The sequence below is a fragment of the Stegostoma tigrinum genome, chromosome 1 (genome assembly GCF_030684315.1).
Source record: "Stegostoma tigrinum isolate sSteTig4 chromosome 1, sSteTig4.hap1, whole genome shotgun sequence".
NCBI classification, from domain to species: Eukaryota; Metazoa; Chordata; class Chondrichthyes; order Orectolobiformes; family Stegostomatidae; genus Stegostoma; species Stegostoma tigrinum.
Genome location: NC_081354.1, coordinates 52,486,456 through 52,504,891, shown reverse-complemented (window position 1 = coordinate 52,504,891; position 18,436 = coordinate 52,486,456). Strand labels below are relative to the sequence as shown.

Below are 18,436 nucleotides of genomic sequence, written 5' to 3'. Positions count from 1 at the left end.
CTATTTGAAACAATTTTGTACAATGAAGAAGAAAAATACAAAAATTTTTCATTGTGATGACTTTACTTCAAAAGTCCTATACAGCATAGGACTCTGCAATAATTGTCTGCTTATAATTCCATAAATTTGGAGCGCAAGTGAAACCGGATAGAGTGAAATAACTGCAATCATGATTTTAAGTACTGATAGCTGTGCATGCACTGCAGGAATTAGAACAGCTGAAAATTATAAACATATACAAAGGACTTCTGTGACATTCTCTTTTACCAATTCAATATTTATGCTTTCATTGGAGTAAATACTTAATACAACTAATATTTGTCACTTCAAATTTAACATTTTAGAATAAATTTGTCAACTTTTAACCAGTCTGTATTCATACAGTACTAAATCCACTGGTCTGAAGGAATTTTGCTAAATTAAACACAATCTGCATATGAGATAACAAGGCATAGAGCTGGATGAACACAGCAGGCCAAGCAGCGTCAGAGGAGCAGGAAAGCTGACGTGTCGGGCCCAGCCCCTTCATAGAAAATTTTCACATTTTTTTCTGAAGGAGGGTCTAGGCCCGAAATGTTAGCTTTCCTGCTCTTCTGATGCTGCTCAGCCTGCTGTGTTCATCCAGATCTACGCCTTGTTATCTCAGATTCTCCAGCATCTGCAGTTCCTACTATCCCCGAAACAATCTGCAAATGGTTCTGACAATACAAAAATCAACCAAATTTCACTTGCAGCAAAGTCTGCTTCTTTCCTGGTTTATACTATAATGCAACGTCTTTATAGCATCTAAGGAATAAAGAACTCGTGGAACAGTTGCAATTGAATGACTACTGCTGAATAACAGATGCAAGGCAAAGAACAACATAATCTAGTTGACACAATGTCAAACTGTAAGGTCAAAGTTCAACTGATTCATTAACATCAACTAAACCCTGATTAGATTACAGCCTTCAGTTCTTGCCTCAACCACAAACTCTCTTTAAAAAGACCTACACAATTACAATGATAACACACTGCAATACTCCCGTAACATTGCAGTGACAAAACCCCATAGAACTTCTATTTAAAGTGAAGTAATCCTTTTGTAAGAGATGTTCTTACCAGTCACAAAACGATCAGCAAAAACAAAAACAAAATGCGTAGGATCCTCTACTAAATATCTCCCTCTATGCCACAGTTAATGGTTAATTTTCTGCTTTATCTATGAACACTAGGATCTAACGATGCTATCCGGCTCCTGGCCAATTTATTTTTGGTATGTATTTCATATACCATTTTTTAAAAACTTTATTCATTCACAGGATGAAGGCTTCACTTTTTCTGGGCAGCATTTATTGCCTGTCCCTGTTGCCAAGAGGGCAGTTGAGATTCAACCACATTGCTTTGGGTCTGGAGTCACATGTAGGCCAGACCAGGTAAGGATGGCAGTTTCCTATATTAGTGAACCAGATGGGTTTTCCAACAATCGGCAATGGAGTCGTGGTCATCACTGGATTCTTAATTCCAGATTTTTTAAAATGTAATTCAAATTCCACCGTCTACCGTGGTGGGATTTGAAACCAGAACTTTATCTTGCTCGCTGGATTAGCAATCCAGCAATAATATCATTAAGCTATTGCCTCCCCAAATGATCTCTTCTCAATTCTATCATTTCAAACACATTCAAAGGATTGTGGTAGGGAAGATACCATCTGGCAACTCTTTCTCCAATATATCTTTGCAAACACATCTGGAAAGAAATGCAGCAATTTTGGTGAGCTTCACCCTGAGCAGCTCCACACCATAGGACTCAGTGTTCCAATGGCTGTTTCCAGGGCTACAGACGAAAATCTACATCAGCTGTTGCGGAAAACCATCCACTCAAAAAGGTGCAATTTGATTTGCCTGAAACTTGCTAGTCTTCCATTGCAAACAGCTGTCGATGAACAAGTGCTGCAGGCTGACAGGACCTAAGGTCCAGGACTACACATCCTCAGGGATGCACCAAAACTTGGGGGGAATGCCACAGAAGTTCACCTGAGAAAGGCTCTCTCCTAGCAGGAGAAGCTGCTGGTTATTTGATATGAACTGGTGTCTAAAGTTTATTCTATATCTATATAGTACAGAAACTGATGGTAACGTCAATAAAATCTGTAAAATGTAACTAAATAGAAAATTGAATAAAATATTTAATAGATCCTTTAAACACATTAAGGATGGCAGAGCAGGTGCTGTGTCATAGCTAGAGTGGATGGGAGTTACTGGATGTTAGGCTGATTCAAAACAAACAAGGATTAGAAGTTAGAACAGCTTCATCTCAGTCCAGGAACGGAAGGCTGATCCACAGATACAGTGATGCACCATGGAGAGGGAAAGTTCCCTGCATTCTTAGAACAGGGGGTAGTCACTCTTAGGATTATGTTACCTGATTTAGTCAGCATTCACTAACAGGAGAGTATGACTGTGAGTGAGGCAGGCAAAAGGACCCAGAAGGTAGAAGCACAGGAGCCTCAGCTTTTACGATTTTCAAACTGGTTTCAGCTTCTCTCGACTTATCTGGATGATATTGAGACCTGCAGTGTGTATATGTGAACTGACCATGGTACAAGAAACTATTCAAAAGTGTAAAGAATTAAGAAGCAATGTAATGGTAGGAATTGATAGTGAGAGGCATTAATGCCATTCTCTGTGCCAAAGTGCATGAGTCCAGATGGCTGTGCTGTCTACCAAGTGCCAAGGCCCAGTACATTTACTCAGGGATAAAAAGGAACATGTGGTGGGAAGGGGAGGATCCAATGTAGATCCAATGACATAGGAAGGACAAAAGAGGAGGTTCTGCTCGATCAGTATGAGGATCTGGACACCAGATTAACAAACGGAATCTCAAAAGGTTATAACTGCTGAAATGTCATGCAAAACTTAAAATGGAATAGGGTGAATCAGATTGGAGAGATGAATGAACACAGCAGGCCAAGCAGCATCTTAGGAGCACAAACGCTGATGTTTCAGGCCTAGACCCTTCATCAGAAAAGGGGGATGGGGAGAGGGTTCTCAAATAAATAGGGAGAGAGGGGGAGGTGCATTGAAGATGGATATTGGAGAAGATGGGTGGACAGGAGACAGACAAGTTAAAGGGGTGGGGATGGAGACTGTAGAGGTGAGTGCAGGTGGGGAGGTAGGGAGGGGATAGGTCAGTCCCGGAAGCACGGACAGGTCAAGGGGGCAGGATGAGGTTAGTAGGTAGGAAATGGAGGTGCGGTTTGAGGTGGGAGGAGGGGATAGGTGAGAGGAAGAACAGGTTCGGTAGGTGGGGATGAGCTGGGCTTGTTTTGGGATGCAGTGGGGAGAGGGGAGATTTTGAAGCTTGTGAAATCCACATTGATACCATTGGGCTGCAGGGTTCCCAAGTGGAATATGAGTTGCTGTTCCTGCAATCTTTGGGTGGCATCGTTGTGGCACTGCAGAGGCCCAGGGTGGACATGTCATCCCAGGAATGGGAGGGGGAGGTGAAATGGTTCGCGACTGGGAGGTGCAGTTGTTTATTGCGAACCGAGCGTAGGTGTTCTGCAAAGCAGTCCCCAAGCCTCTGCTTGGTTTCCCCAATACAGAGGAACCCACAACGGGTACAGCGGATGCAGTACACCACATTGGTAGATGTGCAGGTGAACATCTGCTTGATGTGGAATGGGACTGGTGTTCTTGCATTCTATTTAACTAAAAAAGGAGAAAGGATCTTCAACTAGTGTTCCAAAGTTGTGTACAGTGTGTGGCTCCTTTAAGAGATAAAGTGTTTTTCCAAGCTTAGAGATTTATACAGAAAAAGAGAAGTCTGAATGTAGCTGAAGATGTAAAGCCAGTTCTGAAGTTAGGTTTGTTTTGATGTTTTGGCAACTAACTGGTATCAGCCAATTAATTTAAATCAAGCACTTGGCAATTAAAAGCCAATTGAATTTAAATCTGACTGTTTTGACAACACCCCGGACCAATGTTATTTTAAGAAAATTGATATGGCATCCAAGGTATATAAAGGAGAGAGTTTTGAAAATTGGTGTGAGAGCAAACTGCCATCTGAGAAATAAGCACCTAGCTTTCACAAGAAATCACTGAGCTCTCCAAAAAACTACCATCTTATCCATAATAGGTACCACGGCATTTCTAACTAAGAGTCTTCACTGAGAAAACATCCATGACAGCAGGATCAGTGGAAGAAAGTCACTTATGACTTGAGAACAGCAGAAGAAAGCTGTTTATGACTAGACAGACAGTGGATAAGGCAGAAATTCTAGAAACAGATTCAGTGTGACCTTTCACAGACTAAGTTTAAATTTCTTTTTCCTTGCGAGTTCTGAAGAAGGCTCCCGACCCAAATTATCAGCTTTCCTGTTCCTCTGATGCTACCTGGCCTGCTGTGTTTCTCCAGTTCCACACTTCATTATATAAGTGGGACTTGTGTTTACTGGAATAGCATAAAAATAGAATTTTGTTCAGTTAGAGTATGATTAGGAGTTAGAGGGGAATTGTTCCGTTGTTAGTAGTTGTGTAAATTTGTTCACTGTTAGGTTAAATAAATATGTTGTTACTTGTTACTTATAAAGTGAATATCAGGGAGTTTCTCTCATTTAACCTCCCCTTCTCTGTAACACTAGAAACTGGGGACAAAGGATCAATTTTGGGAAGGTGTGATAGATCAAAGAGTAGAGTCAAGGTCAAAAAGAAAAGTATGAATAAGGGAAATAATAAACACAGTGATAGGAAAGGATAGAAAGTGAAAATCTTATGGTCAACCAACAGATAAGAATAGAATTTACAAACAGAATAAAAGGATAAATATAAAGACTCCATATCCAAATACACAAAAGCATTTAAAACAAAATTCAACTGATGAATCAAGAGCAAATAGAAATCCAGAAGCAATGCCTAGTAACTTATAGCTATTATAGAGACACAGCTCCAGAATGACATGAATTTGGGCCTGAATCTTGATTTTAAAAAAGCTAGGAAAAGGAGGAGAGGTAGCTGTAATGACAGTATTAGCACAATTAAAAGGGATGACCTAAGTTCATTAATTGAAGATTTGGAAACACGGAACATAGAACAGTACGGTACAGTACAGGCCCTTCAGCACACGATGGTGTGCCAAACTTCTACCTTAGACCCAAGGTCTATTTAACCTCCATTCCTCAACAGTTCGAGCAGAAATGAGAAATGATAAATGGGAGTGGTGTACAGACTGTAACCAGACAGTAGGGTGGAACATAAAGGAAGAAACAATAAAAGCTTGGCACATGATCGTCAGAGATTTTAAATAATCAGATACAGAAAGGGAGGTGGTAGAAGAAAACAGGAAACTACAGGCTACGTAAGATCAATGTCTGTCAAAGAGAAAATGTTAGATGCTGGTTAGGAAATTATAACTAGGCACTTGGATAAGTTCAAGGTATTGAGGCACAGTCAATTTGGATTTGTGAAAGGAGAATCATATTTGACCAATCTGTTGGAGTTCTTTAAGTGAGTAACATATGCTATGTATAAAAGGGCATTGGTGGATATCCTATACCTAGATTTCAGAAGTCATCTGAAGATGCCAAAGGTTATTGTGGAGAATAAAAAACTCATGGTGTAACGATTGCATATTGACCTGGGTAGGAGGTCAGCTAGGAATACTGCAGTGAATAATTCACCTCCTGAGTCCCCAGAGCATGTCCCATTCTCTTCAAGGCATAAGTCAGGAGTGTAATGGAATACTCTCCACTTGCCTAGATGGGTCCATCTTCAACATGACTCAAGAAACTTAACACATCCAAGCCAAAACAGCCCATTTGATTGACACCAGAATCCACAAAATCTCCTCCACCACCGATGTTCCATAACAGCAGCGTCTATAAGATTCTTTGCAGAAATTTGAAGCACCTTAGACAGCACATTCCAAATCCACAATCACTTTCATCGAGAAGGACAACAGCAGCAGATACAATGGAACACCTGCAAGATCCCCTCCTAGCCACTCACCATCTTGACTTGGAGATATATCACTGCTCTGTGACTATTACTTGGTCAAAATTCCACAATTCCCTCCCTAATGGTATTATGGGTCAATCTACAGCATACAGACAGAGCGGCTCAAGAAGGCAGCTCACCACCATCTTCTCAAGCGCAATTAGGAGCGGGCAATAAGTGCTGGCCAGCAGCGATTCCCACGTCCCACAGTGAAGAATGAAAAAGTCATGGCCTGTAGCCTACACCTCTACTCGCGTACCTTTTGATTTGCTGGATTTATTGTCATGTGTACCTAAGTACGATGAAAAGCTTTGTTTATGAGCAGTCTAAGCAGATCATAGTAAGCTAAGGCATACAGATGATAGGGTGAAAAAATAGATGGAGACATACAAGTCACATTGCGCAGGGCAGGTACTAGGTAAGATCAACATTAGCAAGATCAGCACAATTTTGAAATTGGGAGAGTCCATTCATCAGTCTAATACAGCATGGAAGAAGCTGTTCTTGAACCCGCTGTATGTGCTGCCCAACATAAGAGGTTATAGGAGAGCATTGCCAGGGTGCGATGAGTCTTTGATGATGTTGGCAACCTTTCCACAGCAATGGGCTGTGTAAATGGGGTCCACAGATGGAAGGTTGGCTTCTGCGATGGTCTGGGCTGAGCACATAACCTTCTGTAATTTCTTAGTGCCTGGGCAGAGCAACTGTCATACCAGGCCAGACGGTATGCTTTCAATGGTGCATCTATAAGAGTTAGTGAGGGACCTTGTGGACATACCCAATTTCCTGAGCTGCCTGATGAAGAGGCATTGTTGTGCCTTCTTGACTGTTGCATCTATGTAGGAAGACCAGGACAGGTTGTTGGTTATAACTTGACACTCTCCACCCTATCTACCTCAGTTCCATTGATGTAGATGGGGGAGTGTTCTTCTGCCTTCTTTCTGAAGTCAATGATCAATTCTTTATGGATGTGAGTTTGCTTGCTGAGCTGGAAGGTTAGTTTTCAGATGTTTCATCACCATTTTAGGTAACATCAGTGAGCCTCCGATGAAGCCCTGGTGTTATGTCCCGCTTTCTATTTATCTGGTTAACCAGATAAATAGAAAGCGGGACACAACACCAGCGCTTCGTCGGAGGCTCACTGATGTTACCTAAAATGGTGATGAAACATCTGAAAACTAACCTTCCAGCTCAGCAAGCAAACTCACATCCAGAACCTCAACCTGAGCTACAAATCTTCTCAAAACTCACTATGAATTCTTCAGTTTTGCCAACGTTAACGGAGAGATTCTTCTCATTGCACCAAGTCATCAAGCCCTCTATTGCCTTTCTGTATTCTGACCTGTTGTTGTTTGATATCCATCCTACCACAATGGTATTGTCAGCAAACTTGTAACTGGTGTTCATTTGGAATTTGGCTACACAGTCGGAGTTTACAGAGTGTACAGTAGGGGGCTGAGGATGCATTGTTGGGGGTCCCTGGTGTCCAGTGTTATTGTAGAGGAGGCGCAGTTGTCTCTCTTCACTGATTGCAGTCTATGGGTCAAAAAGCTGAGGATCCAGTTGGAGTGGGGGGGAGGCAAGACCAAGGTCTCTGAGTTTTGAGATCAGACTGGAGGGGATAGAGGTGTTGAAGGCGGAGCTGTAGTCAATGAGCAGGAGTCTGACATAGGTGTCATGATTGTCCAGACGTTTCGGGGATAAGTGCAGGGCTAGGGAACTGGCATACGCTGAGGACCTCTTACATCTGTCGGCAAATCAGGGAGGATCAAGGCAGGCTGGGAGACTGTTCCTGGCTAGCTCCTCCTCTGACTGTCTCCTTCCAACTCAAAAATGAACCGCTCTGAGCAACACATAGCAAATCCAGTCACAAGTCCAGTTCATATTTATTGGCAGTACTGAATGTATTGAACCCTACAGTCAAATGTAGCAGCATCTTGGAGCCATCTTCCTCAAATCTTACAATTCCAAGATTGCTGGCTCTTACACAGCACAAAATGGATACAAAGAAAAGTTCTTCTTCGAAGCCTAACAGTACACTATTACATCTTTGTACTCTTCCAAACCTTTCAAGTTTATGTTTACATAGTGTCTTTTGAGACTCGAGGCATTCCAAAGTACTTCAGATCCACAACATTGGACTTTTTTGACAATATAGTGACTGTGATAATACAGGAGATTAGTAGTTAATTTCTATATACAGTCACATAAACACTATGATACAAATAATCTGATCTAGTGATATGGTTTACGGCATAAATATTGACCTGAACTAATGGGAAAACATATCTGTTCTTCTTCAAAATAGTCTCACAGGATCTTTTACGTCCATCTGAGGGAGTAGGTAGGATCTTGTTAAAATATCTCATCCAAACGAATAAAACTCTTCGATAATGCAGTGCCAATTCTATATTGCATTGGAGTGCTAACCTAGATTGTAGTGCTCGAATCCTAGGAGTGGGACTTGAAGCTGCAGCCCAAATAGGCAAAAAAATCTTAACTCAAAAGGTAGAAAATTCAGTAATGTAGAAGCAAGATGTAGGAGAGCTGAAATAAAATTTTATTTAAGGTCAATAATGCTGTGGAGGTATAAACTAATTTCACAGAGCACAATATCATTGCTTGTCATTACCTTGAAAAACTCCTGAGAGTTTGAGTAGGACACAGTAGGGCCACTTTTGGAATACTGCATTCAATTATAGGAAAGATGTTGTTAAACGTTAAAGGGTTCAGAAAAGATTTATAAAGGATGTTGACAGGGTTGGAGGGTTTGAGCTATAAGGAGGGGCTGAATAGGCTGAGTCTGTTTTCCAAAGAGCAGAGGCTGAGGGGTGACCTTATAGAGGTTTATAAAATCATGAGTGGCATGGATAGGGTAAATACTCAAGGTCTCTTCCCCAGGGTTGAGTAGTCCAAAACTAGACGGCATAGAGCGGAAAGATTTAAACAGAGTCATGCAGGAGTTGGTGCTTGTATGGAATTACCTGCCAGAGGAAGTGGGGGAGGCTGGTTCAAATACAACATTAAAAAGGCATCTGGATGAATATGAGATTAGGAGGGTTTAGAGCGATATGGCCAAATGTGACTATATTAATTTAGGATATCTGGTCAGCATGGATGAGTTAGATCAAAGGGTCTGTTTCTGTGTTTACATCTCCATGACTCAATGACCTCCTTTACTATTAGGACCATAAAACCTGATTTCTGGTCTTATTTAAAATATTTCATTTGACAAAACCAATGCTATCCAAAAAAACCAAAGAAGTGCTCCAATATCTTACAAGACTCTTCCAGCATTTCCCTTGCAACCTGTACAAGGTAAGAAAAGAATCACTTGCAATGTCATCGCTCTCTCACCTCAAAGTTCCACATCACCTTTCTGTTACATTGATGAAAAATCAAACATTTTACTGATTTGTGGGTACTTAGCTAAATCTTCCTCTTTAGCATTCAGAGACTTTCGAGATAAAACAACACCCCAAATGCTTCAGAGGAGCAAAACAAGTTTTGATATCAAGTCATGTGTGGGAATGGCCAAAGATTTGAGAAATGAGTTAAAAAGGAAGGAGACAGAGAGGTAGAAGACAACGGTTTTGATTTTACCAATATCTAGCTAGGAGAAATTTAAGCTCATTTAGTTCTGCATGTAAGACAAGCAATATGATAATTTATTGTCAGTGGAGGAGCCAAAGAAAGAAGTGGGCAGTTAGAACTGGCTACCACCAGAATGTATATGCATTAGCTAACTTTGCTTTCAGTTGATAATATCAAGAAGCACAAAAACGTATCTGCAGTTGACACTACAGGTAACAGTAGTTAGGCTTTGAAGAGAAGGCATTACAAGAAAGGTTTACAAGTCAGATTTAAGTAGATAAAAGTAGATCAACGCAGTCCCACTCAGCTGAGCAATAACTGAATTTCTGAAGGGTCCTGACCTGAAACGTCAGTTTTCCTGTTCCTCCTCTGATGCTGCCTGGCCTGTGTTCCTCCAGCTCCACACTGTGTTATTTCTGAATCCAGCATCGGCAGTTCTTATTATCTCTGAACAACGGATGTCAACTGGCTATTGTAAGAACAGCTTTGATACTGCAGCAGGGACAGAAACCTAATTGGAGGCATTCGCAGACGGAGTTTCAGGAAAGAGGGGCTCAAAGTTGGGAGGCAACATATGTTTAAGGCACGAAGAGGAATGATAGGCTGAACATGGGGTGGTAGTTTGCAAGTGCAAATGGGATCAAGGATGGGTCATTGTGGACAGAAGTGATGACAGCTAACATGGCGGAGAGAGGCTCAGCGTCTCGAGGCAGAACTGTGAACAATATTAGTTAACACAGAGACCTGGGTGAAACTGGATGATTAGCAGTATGGTAAGAATATGGAAGAGGGAACAGTGGCTAGGTCTTGTGTGCAATAACAGCCCTCTCAAGAGGCATGAACAGAACAAGGAAAGAGTGAGGAAGGAGAGCACTCTGGCTACTGCATTGATGAATTTTAGAGCAAGTTTCGTACTGTGGGCAATTGGGAGGGATGGATAGAGCTGATCAGATGGTTTCAACTTTAGAGACAGACAAGTCCATTGTACAACATAACTCAGCTTTCATTGTGAAGTTGCCATCATACCTGAAAGTCTACCTCTGCCTCACTTTGACTTCTCAATCTGTATACATGATATTTTGACAGCTTCCCTGGCTCCATCTTTTAAGAAGTCACATGCTATTCTCAGAACTCTAAGATGTGATCTTTCCCACAGTGCAATGGATTTGCATTTTCAAGTTAACAAACTGACCAGATTCAAGGCAGCCTGATTTCTTGAACAAATGCTTTACAGACCTGTGCTAATTGCTCCTTACCCAGAATCTTTGCATTTTAATGTACAGGAACAAAACAACTGATGAAAGGCGTAAAGTGCTTGCCATGTGGGGGAGCAGAAACTCTCCTGGGAATACAGCTAACTCAGAGTTTGTGGGAAGGCTGTTAAATCTAAAGTCTGGAACCATCAATACACTTGAATGTAGAATTTTAGTGATATGGAGTAATTTACTTAATGCAAGATTTCAACAGTGCTTTTTGCAGTTTATATTGCGGGATGAAGAGATAAGGTACATTTACTTTTTTATCAAAGTAAATTGCTATGGATACTCAAAATGTGAAATAAAAACAGAAAATATTAGAAATACTAAAGAGGTCAAGCAGCATTTGTGGTGACAGAAGCAGTTAATATTTTAGGTTGATGCTCTCCGAAATGAACAAACTGAGCATATCCAACACTTTTGAAGTTTTATTATTTGTTTTATCCAAGGATTTTGCACAGAACTTAATCATAAGAGCCACACAAAGGAAATCTCTTCTCAAAATGAAATATCATTTCTGATATATTACACACTCATTTGAAAATTTAATGTAACATAATTTAACAATTATTTTAGTTTAAGTTAAAACAGAACATTTATTTTCCTTAAACTTCTGCAGCTTATGGGGACCCTAGGAGTACAGATAAGTTACCACATGTTAATGGGTCTATACTTATTGTATATAAATTAATGTGTGAAATTTCATGCCTTTATTCATCTGCTTTTAGGAAGAGTGTGCAATGTTACAGTTGGATTCAAGCCATGGTAATTCCACATTATGCAGCATAGCACTAATCTTAATTCGTCCTGCCACTTCGCATTTTAACTTCTTATCCATCAGCTGAACGCCAGTGTTCAAATGTTGACTTTATTCGTTTGATCCCTTAACACTTTGTATGATTTCTACTCTACAGGAACCTAAGGAGTTTATAAAATTGAAGTCAGTGCTACTTTTTCCGTTCATACATCAGAATTGCAGCATCTTCAGTAAAGTGCTTCTATACAACCCTGAGTTAGCCCGGTTATAAAGGGGGCAATACCCTCAACAACTGAACTACTTAACGTTTCATATTTAAAACATTTTCAACTTTTCTAGAAATATGATTACATTTTTGCCTTTTAAAAGGCTAACTGAAAAATGAATCAAAACAGTCTAGGGAAACACACAAAATAGAAAATACTACATCAGTACTTGCAGAATACTAACATCAGTATTTGTGATATTTCAAAATCTTTTTGATGAAGTGCAATGAGGGATACTGTTCAAAAAAGGTGCAGCATTTCAGATGAAATATTAGACCAAAACCCCATCTATTCTCTCACCCAGATGTAAATAAGTTCAATCACACTTGAAAAAGCAGAAAAGACTTGCAGCAAATAATTAGCCTTCAGCCAGTGGACCTCCACCAATCTTAAATAAAGCCCTGGAGGCCAAGCAGCATCTCAGGAGCACAAAAGCTGACGTTTCGGGCCTAGACCCTTCATCAGAGAGGGGGATGGGGTGAGGGTTCTGGAATAAATAGGGAGAGAGGGGGAGGCGGACCGAAGATGGAGAGAAAAGAAGATAGGTGGAGAGAGTATAGGTGGGGAGGTAAGGAGGGGATAGGTCAGTCCAGGGAAGACGGACAGGTCAAGGAGGTGGGATGAGGTTAGTGGGTGCGGCTTGGGGTGGGAGGAAGGGATGGGTGAGAGGAAGATCAGGTTAGGGAGGCAGAGACAGGTTGGACTGGTTTTGGGATGCAGTGGGTGGAGGGGAAGAGCTGGGCTGGTTGTGTGGTGCAGTGGGGTGAGGGGACGAACTGGGCTGGTTTAGGGATGCGGTGGGGGAAGGGGAGATTTTGAAGCTGGTGAAGTCCACATTGATAACATTCCCTATTCCATCCCCTATTCCCAATTCCTCCGCCTCCGCCGCATCTGCTCCCACGATAAGACATTCCACTCCCGCACATCCCAGATGTCCAAGTTCTTCAAGGGCCGCAACTTTCCCCCCACAGTGATAGAAATTGCCCTTGACCGCGTCTCCCGTATTTCCGCAACACATCCCTCACACCCCGTCCCCGCCACAACCGCCCAAAGAGGATCCCCCTCGTTCTCACACACCACCCCACCAACCTCCGGATACAACGCATCATCCTCCGACACTTCCGCCATCTACCATCCGACCCCACCACCCAAGACATTTTTCCATCCCCACCCCTGTCTGCTTTCCGGAGAGACCACTTTCTCCGTCACTCCCTTATTCGCTTCACACTGCCCTTCAACCCCACCACACCCGGCACCTTCCCCTGCAACCGCAGGAAATGCTACACTTGCCCCCACACCTCCTCCCTCACCCCTATCCCAGGCCCCAAGATGACATTCCACATTAAGCAGAGGTTCACCTGCACATCTGCCAATGTGGTATACTGCATCCACTGCACCCGGTGTGGCTTCCTCTACATTGGGGAAACCAGGCGGAGGCTTGGGGACCGCTTTGCAGAACACCTCCGCTCGGTTCGCAATAAACAACTGCACCTCTCAGTCGCAAACCATTTCAACTCCCCCTCCCATTCTTTAGATGACATGTCCATCATGGGCCTCCTGCAGTGCCACAATGATGCCACCCGAAGGTTCCAAAACAGCATCTCATATTCCGCTTGGGAACCCTGCAGCCTAATGGTATCAATGTGGACTTCACCAGCTTCAAAATCTCCCCTTCCCCCACCACATCCCTAAACCAGCCCAGTTCGTCCCCTCCTCCCACTGCACCACACAACCAGCCCAGCTCTTTCCCTCCACCCACTGCATCCCAAAACCAGTCCAACCTGTCTCTACCTCCCTAAGCTGTTCTTCCTCTCACCCATCCCTTCCTCCCACCCCAAGCCGCACCTACTAACCTCATCCCACCTCCTTGACCTGTCCGTCTTCCCTGGACTGACCTATCCCCTCCCTATTTCCCCACCTATACTCTCTCCACCTATCTTCTCTCCATCTTCAGTCCTCCTCCCCCCCCCCCTCCCTATTTATTCCAGTTCCCTCTCCCCATCCCCCTCTCTGATGAAGGGTCTAGGCCCGAAACTACAGCTTTTGTGCTCCTGAGATGCTGCTTGGCCTGCTGTGTTCATCCAGCCTCACACTTTATTATCTTGGATTCTCCAGCATCTGCAGTTCCCATTATCTCTTAAATAAAGCCCTGATGATTTTGTCAAAGTTCCACCTCTGGTACTGTCTACAGGTGATCATTTTGCATGTACAAATTGATAACAGTTCCTAATCACTGGCACCTTTAATCCACTCTCACTCTGTGGTCAGGGTACTTTTTAAATTCTGAAGTTACGTCATAATAGGAGAGAGTTTGGGAAGGACTGTTCTTTGGTATACCTCTATTAGGATGACAGATCTTTGATCTTAAAATTCAATCCATATGGATTCTGTACAGTGATTTAGTGGTTAGCACTGTTGCCTCACAGTACCAGGGACCCAGGTTTGATTCCACCCTCAGGTGACTGTCGGTGTTAAGTCTGCACATTCTCCCTGTATCTGTGTGGGTTTCCTCCAGGTGCTCCAGTTTCCTCCCACAGTCCAAAGACATGCAGGCTAGGTGGATTGGCCATGCTAAATTGCCCATAATGTTCATGAACGTGTAGATTAGGTGGGTTATAAGGGGATGTGTCTCGGTTGAATGCTCTGTGGGTCAGTGTGGAGTTGTTGAACCAAAGGGCCTGTTTGCACACTGTATGGATTCAACGAACATTATTTTTTGTCATATATACTTTAAAAAACAAAGACAGGCATTCTACCTCATCACTTTTCTTCCTTTCTCTATCCTGCAACATTTAGTTACTGAACCAGATCTGTGTATTTTTGGTTGTCACCCCTACTTTACCTGGATTTCCTCTACAGACAATTCCTTCCAGATTTTGATTTGAATAATACATACAATGCTGTACCAACAATCAATACTGTTTTTCTATTCTGCATTATCCTCTTTCTCTCTTCCTCGAATTCATACCTCTATGTTGTATAAATTTGTTTGATTTTTGGCCGTTTGCACTATCCTTATTCCTTCTTCGAGTTTGCCCTTTATTCTCTTTTTCATAATTTCAAGCAGCTCTTCCTGTCAAATCATTATGTAAAGCCTTATTTCCAGTTTTAGTTTTTCTATCAAATGGGGAGCCTGTCCCAGCACAGATCCTAATAAAAGTAAACACTGGAATTATAATTCCAGTCTCTCACATTTTATCTCAGAAAAAAATTCACACTTGGAAGTGAATTATAAACTCAGATTATAGCATATGTCCCAAGTAATTTAAAACATTTAAGAAACCCCTTAAGTAATTTCCTTTCTATATGCCTGCCTTCCCAGTTATTGATTATTCGTATATGTAATCAATAAGTTACTAAGTACGTAGGATATTAAAGACAAAGGCTACAAATCGCTGAATTAACACCAGCTAACACGAGTTTGCACTAGTCAAGTTTCTATCAATTATGTAAGACCATGATTTCACATGTATCAAAAGCCACAAAGATGCCTTGCTTGAAATTGTAATAAAACTGAATTACGTAACATTACATGTCGCAATTATTAATTCTCAAAGGATTAATCAAAGTTGAAGATGTCTGAATTTTAGTCAGCATGTTATTGACACTGTGAAGAAGGGAAAAACATTGCGTAGCACGTCATAAATTCATCATTTTTCAATTACGTCTGTGTAACTAACTATCAATTTTACATTGATTTGGCGCTAACAATTCCATTTTAAGTCCTCTATTTTTCCTTCACAATATTATGTTCCTTACTGGATCAGCATTGCCCTGCAAGCTGATAGTACCTTGGATAAACCAAGCCCTAGATGCAGAGTTTCATGGTTCTGGTTGTGGTTGTGGTGTTACCTGACATTATTGAAGATATAATCCAATTCTGTTCCAGGTTTTCAATTGTGCGCACTGAGGGTATCTTCTATTTTAAACTTCTTAGGAGTAACAATTTAATGCATCAACTTTTCCCATTATTAAAACATGCGACAAGATCAGCAATGAGAAAAACAGTTATTAAATTACACTCTTTTACTTGTCTGAGGTTTACTGTTCTCTAACATTCACAGTAGATTGCAGCTACAGGCAGTACAAGGAAGACAAGATTAGGAAACTAGAATTAGTTTATAAATATGCTTATTGAATCATCCATCAACATGAAGTCTGAAATCCCTTATATGGGCCTCTAGTAGTTGTATGGGTCTCTGTTATAGGGCATGTATGTAGGAACAACTTTATTAGATGACAAACGTATTAAGTGATCCACAAACCACACACACATCTAAATTCCTCATTCCCCTCAGAAGAAAAAGCCTCATTGTTCTATTAGATGCGGTCATGAACATTTTACTTGGAAAAATATCTATACAAACCTACACACCTCCTTGATGGTTGGGTTAAACTGTGAAATTCTATGTCCAGCAATATTAATTTCACATTAATGTATAACAATTCCTGGTTTTTAATAATCAAATTCGCTACCTGGGAATCAAGTAATTAATTTCTCCTTTCTTCACCTTTGGAAATCAGTACCAACCTAAACTTATAAAGCACCTTCAACTTTCAAAATTAGCAAAGCTAGTTCAATGATAGGTCATCAGACAAAATGGATGTTAAATTAAAGAAGCACAGATGAGATGGGTGGCAAACAGATCAGAGATAAATTTGGAGGGGTGGGGTTTTAGGGAAAGAATTCCAGAGAACAATGATGTTTATGGTCTGTAGAGGATGAAAGAATATTGATCATTTCACATCTTATAGTGGAAATGTCTGAAGATTACAAGACATAAAGATTTCATCTGCAGGTAGACTGTGGTAATAGCATGGCAACTAATGTTGCTATGACTTGATGAAGAGGAATCAAGTGATAACATCTTTTATTTATCCAGAAATAGGAAGCACATGTAACATGAAAGAGCAGAAATCTATTTCACAATTTTTAGTTTTACAGTACAGTAATAGCAGCTGAAGGATTTACTGTTGCTGTCTCAATCTCACGGTCAAAAGTTAACAGTTTAATTCTCCACATCTACTAGGCAATGACTGATTGGCCTGAGCCTCATTCAAATCTTCAGCTTCCAGTTTTCCCTTTATTTCTACCCTCTTTGATTCGGAGCTCATCTATCACATGTTGCAAAGTAGGCACAACTGAGCATGCCTCTACTGTCCATTGGCCTGAATTGCAGAGTGTTGGTAATTAACATTTATGTCTGCATCATGATCTGCAAACTCTTTGACTGAAACATACAATGTTTATAGCAAACAGAGGAGACTATTTAGTCTGTCAAGCCCAAAAAGGCTCTCTGAAAAAAACAAAACAAACAATCTGGCTCATCCCACTCCCTGTCCTTTTTCAAAAACACACATTGGAGCAATAGATAGATAACAAAGTGTGAAGCTGGATAAACACAGCAGGCCAAGCAGCATCTTAGGAGCACAAAAGCTCACATATTGGGCCGAGGCCCTTCAGAGAGGGGGATGGGGAGAGCGTTCTGAAATAAGTAGGGCGGCGGGGGGAAGGCAGACCGAAGATGGATAGAGGAGAAGATAGGTGGAGAGGAGAGTATAGGTGGGAAGGTAGGGAGGGGATAGGTCAGTCCAGGGAGGACGGACAGGTCAAGGAGGCGGGATGAGGGGATGAGCTGGGCTCATTTTGGGACGCAGTGGCGGGGGAAAAGGGGAGATCTTGAAGCTTGTGAAGTCCACATTGATACCACTGGGCTGCAGGGCTCCCAAGCGGAATATGGGTTGCTGTTCCTGCAGCCCTTGGGTGGCATCATTGTGGCACTGCAGGAGGCCCAGGATGGACATGTCGTCTAACGAATGGGAGGGGGGAGTTGAAATGGTTCACAGCTGAGAGGTGCATTTGTTTACTGCGAACCGAGTGGAGGTGTGCAGGTGAACATCTGCTTGATATGGAAAGTCATCTTGGGGCCTGGGATAGGGGTGAGGGAGGAGGTGTGGGGGCAAGTGTAGCACTTCCTGCGGTTGCAGGGGAAGGTGCCGGGTGTGGTGGGGTTGGAGGGAAGTGTGAAGTGGACAAGAGAGTCCTGGAGAGAGTGGTCTCTGTGGAAGGTAGGTAAGGGTGGGGATGGAAAAATGTCTCGGGTGGTGGGATCGGATTGTAAATGGCAGAAGTGTCGGAGGATATCCATATCAAGCAGATGTTCACCTGCACATCTGACAATGTGGTATACAGTATTTACTGTACCCAGTGTGGCTGCCTCTACATTGGGGAAACCAAGCGGAGGCTTGGGGACCGCTTTGCAGAACACCTCCGCTCGGTTCACAACAAACCTCCCAGTTACGAACCATCGAACCCAGGTTGCTGGTGCTGCGAGGCAGCAGTGCTAACCACTGAGCCACCATGCCAAATGGATGATATACTCATCCTCTTTCTGAGACACCCAACATCACAGCTGTCAGCACAACACGGTATCAGAACGTGGTATCAAGAAACAACTGAAGATATTGAACACTGAAAAAGCAATGTGTCCTGACAGTATTTTGGGACGAGTAGAAACTTATGTTCCAAATTAGCTGTGTCCTTAGCCAAACTGTTACAATAGGTACGATGGTGGTATCTACACAGC

General features: G+C 42.0%; 1 protein-coding gene across 11 annotated transcripts in view; it reads right to left on the bottom strand.

Moving 5' to 3' along the window:
- arfip1 (ADP-ribosylation factor interacting protein 1 (arfaptin 1)) overlaps window positions 1–18,436 on the bottom strand; it is a 180,854-nt gene that overhangs the window by 82,102 nt on the left and 80,316 nt on the right. The gene's annotated exons all lie outside the window — the stretch shown is intronic.